Source organism: Artibeus jamaicensis, unplaced genomic scaffold (genome assembly GCF_021234435.1).
Source record: "Artibeus jamaicensis isolate MK-2021 breed Jamaican fruit bat unplaced genomic scaffold, CSHL_Jam_final scaffold_666, whole genome shotgun sequence".
Taxonomy (NCBI): Eukaryota; Metazoa; Chordata; class Mammalia; order Chiroptera; family Phyllostomidae; genus Artibeus; species Artibeus jamaicensis.
The window spans coordinates 2,008,149-2,015,207 of NW_026522053.1; the positions used below are offsets into that span (position 1 = coordinate 2,008,149).

Below are 7,059 nucleotides of genomic sequence, written 5' to 3' on the forward strand. Positions count from 1 at the left end.
CACTCTCTGGGTGACTTCATCCATTCCCATGGCCTCTGTACCCAGTGCCCCCTAAATCTGTATCATTTGTGTGGAGTGTTCTCTAGACCTCCAGACTTCTACGTCCAACCTCCTACTCAACCCCATGTCCCACAGGCATCTCAAAATCGGTATAAATCAAATGCAACTCATCTATCTTACAAACCACCTTCTCATCCTGTGTTCCCTCCTATGGAGAGAATAGATACCACCAGCCACCCAGTGGCCCAAACTCAAAACCTGGCATCACTTTTAACACATTCCTCTTCTTCATGTTTTCATCAGTGAGTTCTATCATATCCACCTTCAAAATGTCTTTGCCCCACCCCTTCAGCCCCACACACTGCCACAACCATGGTACACGCTGCTCTCCTTTTTCCTAGACAACTGCACTGGGTTTGAAGGGAAGCTCTTGTTCTTGCTGCCAGAGGGAACTCTCTAAATCCAAAATTAGAACATGCCAGCCTCTGGCTTGAAACCTTTCAATGAGTTCAGGATCAAGTTCAGAGCCTTACCTTGGCATTCATGGCCTTCCTTGCCTAACACTTCTGCCTCATCTTTTGCTCTTTGTCCACTGCTGCTCTCTGTCCAGTTCCCTGAGTTGCTTTCACAGCATCTCAGACCCACCAGGAGCCCCACCCTCTCCACTTCAATTGGCTAATCTTTCAATTTCAAGTCCCAACTGTCACTTCTTCCACTGACCCTGGGCAAGGTTAGCATTAGTATAATGCACTGCATAACACCCCTCAGAAGTGTAATTAATGAAATTACAATGTCTATAAACTGTATGAGTGCGAAGATACATCTGCCTTGTTTGTTCTATAGCCTCATGACAAGCTTGGTTTCTGGCCCATAGTGGATCCTTCATAAGTAGTTGTTGAATGAATAAATAAAGGAGAGACCCTAAATCGAGACTGAAGACCAAATAGGAAGTGGATCTATGAAATTGGGACCTTAAAGTTCATAATCCTCACGTGGGACCCTGATACCTTAACCCCGCCCCAGGGACACCACCTGACAGGTTTGTCAAGGAAGTTCTGGAGTCAGCGGGTGCTCTCCAAAGTACACAGAGCCGGCCAGAAAGGAACCCTCCTTAATTTAGGTCATGATTAAAATCACCCCCACCTAACAGGTCCACTGCCTGTGGCCTCAGGCCTAGAAGGATTAAATAACTTGGGGATTTTCCAAAGTATCTCGGATGCTTTCTCCTGGGAATAGTGTTTTCTTTCTTGTTTTTTAGATGGCAGGTTTGGTGGGTTTGTATAGTAGGTTACGGAGTGAGAGGGCCTGTGGCCTGTTCTGCAGTTTCTTCGTTTTCCTTTTCCCGGTCCCAATTCCATTAAAGTAAAAAAAAAAAATAGCGTTAGAATATTGGCGAAGAGAAATCAATAAACGAACAGGTTTTTGAAGGATGGGAAAAGGGAAACACCTAAAGGGTATGGCAGCGGTGGGATTCGAACCCACGCCATCGAAATGACTGGAGCCTAAATCCAGCGCCTTAGACCACTCGGCCACGCTACCTCCCGTTTGCCGGGCCTTCCATTGAGACTATATTAGTCTAATGACGCGGCAGTATGTGGCTTACTGATCCGCCCCTGTGGATGTGCGCATGTCTGATATCGCCAGCCTTTCCCATTCCTCCGTGTATGGTAAACGCCGGGCTTCCCTCTGTGTCTCAGAGTGATAGTGCCCTCGAGATCCTCAGGAGTGACTATTATCACAATACAGTGTTACAATGGAAAGAGAAGTTCCTCAATGTTAAACATTAAGGTTCAATCCTCAGGCGTGTGTGTGTTTGATCTTCCTGGAACGTGATATATACTGCCCCTGGCCACCTGGGGGCGGTGCAGCATCGCTGCTCTTCCCGGCCGACCTCGGGGGATCCGCAGGCTCCCGGCCCCTATTTCTTGTCACCCCTCGGTCCTGTGTAGCCCGGTGGTCTGGCCCCTGCCCCTACGATGTAAGAACCACGTGTCCAGGGAGGAAAATCGCTGAAGGTTGTAGATTATTCGTCCTCCATCATCTCAGAGGGAGAAACACGCCCAGAGAAGCCAGTACCTCGTCTCAGCTGCCCAGGCAGAGACAGCTCTCTCCTAGACAGGCTGTTTCAGTGTTTTTTTTATTGTTGTTGTTTTTTTAATGCTGTAAATACAGAGCAAATATATCATACAATACATACACAGCAAACCTCTATTTCCTGCCACCAAGATGTATTAACATTTTGTATATTTGCTTCAAATATTTTCTAATAAATGAACACTATAGATTAGTCAAGTCTCCTTTGACATCCATCCCCAAGTTCTATTCCCCTTCTTCCTGTCCCAGGAGTTGCAATTCCTTTTCGTCCACTTGTTTTCTACTTATACCTACACATAGGCTTATCCATTCCTGTGCCTATTTAAGGAAAATCACAAACAGACATCCAGTATAGTAAAGATAGGTAAGTGGGTGTAGCTAGATGAATAATGCCCCGCTCCAAGATGTCCACATCTGAGTCCCCAGAACCTGTGACTGTGTTACTTTATGTGACAAAAGAGACTTTGCAGATATGATTAAATTAAGGATCTTGAGATGAGGAGATTATCCTGAATTTTCCAGGTAAGCCCAGTGTGATCTCGAGAGTCCTTATAGAGAGAGGCAGGAATTAGAGAACGAGGCATGAAGTCAGAAACAGAGGTCAGAACGGTGCAGCCACAAGTGAAGGAATGTGGGCAGCCTCTAGAAGCTGGAAAAGGTAAAATATGTGATTCTTCCCTAGAGCCCCTGAAAAGGAACACAAGGTGCCTGACAGCTTGATTTAAGGACTGCTAACCTCCAGAACTGTAAGACAACAGTGTCGTTTTCAGCCACTAAATTTTTGGTGATCTGTTACAGCAGCAACAGGAAACCAATATAGTGGGTAAACCTACCCACTCTGAAATCACACAGCCTGAGCCTTAATTAGCTGTGTGGCCTTAGGAAAGCTATCTCTCTGGTCCTCAAACACTCATCCCTATAAAGAGGTGGTAATAATAGTACCCACCTCACAGAATTTGCTGTGAGAATTAAATTCATTTATTGTGCAAGTGTTTGAACAGGAGCATTGATCACTGGGTGGCATTCCGCATACCCCCTGCCTCAAGCATGAGTCTCTCCCAGGATGATACTTGGCCCTGCTAGAATGTCAACACTAGAAGGGCAGGTGATGGTGTCTTGTTCACCCAATGCTATATTCACAGGGCCCAGTACACTGCTGGCAGCAAGACTATTCCTTGAACCAGTGGTTTTGTATCCTTGGTTAAAATCCCACACTCTTGCAATGTGGACTTAGATGAAGTCGGAGGTAAATTTACTCGAGAAGCTGCACAGCAGGAAAAGTTGCAGAACTTTAACGTGGACATGGCCAGGCTGTGGTCTGATCTTCAGGATGATCACCCACTGTGGCCACAAGAAGGATGCAGATACCTCTCCAGGTAATCCCCCCACAGTGACTCAAGGCATTCTCCATTAGACCATTTGCTAGCAGTCACCCTACCCCTACCATCTCTCTCTCTCCCTTTCTCTCTTTGATAATTGAATCTGAATGAACACTGATGTGCCCCTGCTTGGCTGGAGCAGGCAGAAAGCCGGTCTTCTGGGAGAAGGAGAACTGTTTCCAGAATTCTCAGAACCCTCATAGCAGAGGCTTCTGCAACAGAACCGAAGTCCAGTAGAGCAAGGCCATGAGCTCATCTGTCCCCCCACCCTCCAAATGTTTCCACATGCAACCGTGGTGCTGATTCAGCTTTTTGTGGTTTTTGCCTTTAGGGGTGAGGCTACCTGGCCACCAAAGGGTGGGGAGGCCATAGAAACAAAGAAACTGGGTTCTGTTTAGTTTTGGGTTTTTTTTTAACTGACATTTAAAAATAACTTTGCAAAAGTAATTTGTGTACCTTATTGAAATTTGAGCAAAAAAAAGCACAAATAAGAAAATAAAGTTACCTGTTTTCTTCATGCAGTGGAACAATCAATGCTTTGGTAGAGAAAGGCATTTTTTGACATTTTGAATTTGAAATGTAATGTAATTCATGACCATTGTGAAATTTTTGAAATGTCTAATGATATTTATGAACTTAAAGGGAAATTCTCTTCTTCACCATGCCTCTCCTTCACAACCAAATTGAAACTAACTACTGCAAAAAAAAAATGTTTTCCTATGCAGATATTTGGGCAAATGAATCTAGAGGCTCCAACAGGTCCCATCTTAATCTTGGGGTTTGCCTTGCACAAGGGTAAGGGAGAAACACACTACCCAGATGTGGAGGACAGACAGTTCTATGACCTGACCGCTGTCCAACTCTCATGTTAGATCCAGCTAGATTCAGGGCAGAATAGAGACTGCTTCCCCTAGGTCCCCTTGAAGGCTGCCTGGTAGACTCCTCCTCTGTGCCCCACATCATGCTGGCATATGCTGGTTCCTGGAACAGGCCATTGTCCTTACCCAGGCAGGTATGTAAGGTGTTCTCCCTTGTCTGGGGTGGGTCACACAACAGTACCCCATCCATTCTGCCTTGCCCTATATAACTCCTTAGTGCCTGCCACGTGATACAGAGCATAGCCATGTCATTTTTCTGTTGCCCAAGACACACCTCCTATGTAAGTTATCTTAATAAACTCTTAATGTAATGATGAAGTTGTCAGCCTCATTAGTCTCTTGGCCTGGGAAAATTTCTCACACCCAGAAAGCCCCAGGACCTTCTGAGCCAAGGAGTAGTATGTGAATGCTACAGGTATGGGAAATTACATCCTTCACCAGGTCAGGACAATGGCCTGTTCCAGTAAGCAGGTGGCAGGGGAGGGGTGCTGATTTATGTTAGAATGAACATTGATTTCCATCAGCTAAACCTTGAAAGTGAGAAGTGTGGGAAGAAATCGCCATTCTGCCCTGGGTCCAGTGCATGGGACAGATAGTGAACAGTCTTTCCTCTACCTCTGGATATTTTTAAAGTATATTTTATTGAGTATAATATTATAGTTTTTCCAATTCCTCTTCCTTTATCCCCCCTCCGCCCTGCACCTCCCAGCCCTCCAGCATTCCCCCTCCTTAGTTCATGTCCATGGGTTGTACATATAAGTTCTTTAAGTTCTCTATTTCCTGTATCATTTTTGATCTCTCCCTGTCTATTTTATGTCTATCAGTTATGCTTCTTCTTCCCTGTACCTTTCCCCCCTATTCTTCCCTTCCCCCTCCCCACTGAAATCTTTCCATGTGATGTCCATTTCTCTGATTCTGTTCCTGTTCTAGCTGTTTGCTTAGTTTTTGTTTTCATCGTTTTTCTTTTCTTTTAGGTTCATTTGTTGATAGTTGTGAGTTGGTTGTCATTTTACTGTCCATGGGTTTGATCATCTTTTTCTGACATAAGTCCCTTTAACATTTCATATAATAATGGCTTGGTGATGATGAACTCCTTTAACTTGACCTTATCTAGGAAGCACTTTATCTGTCCTTCAATTCTAAATGAAAGCTTTGCTGGATAGAGTACTCTTGGATGTAGGTCCTTGTCTTTCATGACTTGGAATAATTCTTTCCAGCCCCTTCTTGCCTGTAAGGTTTCTTTTGAGAAATCAGCTGATAGCCTTATGGGCACTCCTTTGTAGGCAATCCTCTCCTTTCCTCTTGCTATTAAGATTCTCTCTTTGTATTTAATGTTGGGTAACTTAATGATGATGTGCCTTAGTGTGTTCCTCTTTGGGTACAATTTCTTTGGGACTCTCTAGGCTTCCTGGACTTCCTGGAAGTCTATTTCCTTCACCAGATTGAGGAAGTTTTCCTTCCTTATTTGTTCAAATAAATTTTCAATCTCTTGATGTTGTTCTTCTCCTTCTGGCACCCCTATAATTCAGATATTGGAATGTTTCAGGTTGTCCCAGAGATTCCTCAGTCTCTCTTCACTTTTTTGAATTCTTGTTTCTTCATTCTGTTCCAGTTGGATATTTATTTCCCCCTTTTGTTTCCAATCATTGCTTTGAATCCTGGTTTCCTTCCTGTCACTGTTGGTTCCCTGAATATTTTGCTTTATTTCATTTTTGGTATCTTTCATTTGTTTTTTCATTTTTCAACCAAGCTCAATTGGTTCTGTAAGCATTTTGATTGCCTGGGCTTTAAATTCTCCATCAGATAGGTTGGCTCTCTCTTTATCGCTTAGCTCTCTTTCTGAAGCTTTGCTCTGTTCTTTCATTTGGGACATATTTCTTTGTCTTAGCACACATGTTACACCTTAGGTGTTCACCAGGGCAGAGCAGCCCTCCTTGTTGTGATGCGGCACTGCTGGTCTGGTTGTTCTGGTTGACTGTTTCTTTAGTTCCTTGGTTGTTGGAGCTCCATGCAATTTGATTTTCTGACATTTCTGGTTGTTTATTGATTTTAGATTTGTTGTTATTCTCCTTTTGATTGTGCAAGGAAGCAAAGGGTTTCTACCTACGCCTCCATCTTGGCCAGAATTCCTGTGTTTCCACATCTTCTTCACAGGAAACAGTGCAGTAAGGGGAGGCGACAAAGCCACCACATAGGTACCAGTGCTCCAGAGAATGTTTTTTTGTTTGTATTTCCCCAAACAGCTGTTGGTATTTTTTAAAACAAACTCTTACACACACACCCCCACCACCATTGTGAAGGTGAAACCATCAAGATGGCAGTGACCTCGCTTCTCCAATCCACCTCTGGGGATTTTATATAATGAAATCATACAATATGTTGCCTTTGTGTATAGCTTCTTTCATTTAGCATAATGTTTTAAAGGTACATCTGTGTTGTAGCATGTATCAGTATTTCATTCCTTTTTATTACCAAGAGTCCATTGTATAGATATGCCACATTTTCATTATCCATTCATCAGTTGATGGAAATTTGGGTTGTATCCACTTTTTGGCCATTATGAATAATGCTGCTGTGAACACTCAGTTTGTATGGAAATATGTTTTCATTTCTCTTAGGTATATACCTCGGACTGGAATTGCTGGAGCATGTGGCAGACCTATGTTTAATATTCTAAGGAACTGCCAAACCATTGCTTATATTCCATT

At 43.6% G+C, this 7,059-nt stretch overlaps 1 non-coding gene across 1 annotated transcript; it reads right to left on the reverse strand.

Annotated features, from left to right (window-relative positions):
• Window positions 1-1,457: 1,457 nt before the first annotated feature.
• Window positions 1,458-1,539, reverse strand: TRNAL-UAG (transfer RNA leucine (anticodon UAG)). Its single transcript has one exon. It is a non-coding gene; the product is annotated as a tRNA-Leu (tRNA).
• Between the last annotated feature and the right edge of the window lie 5,520 nt (window positions 1,540-7,059).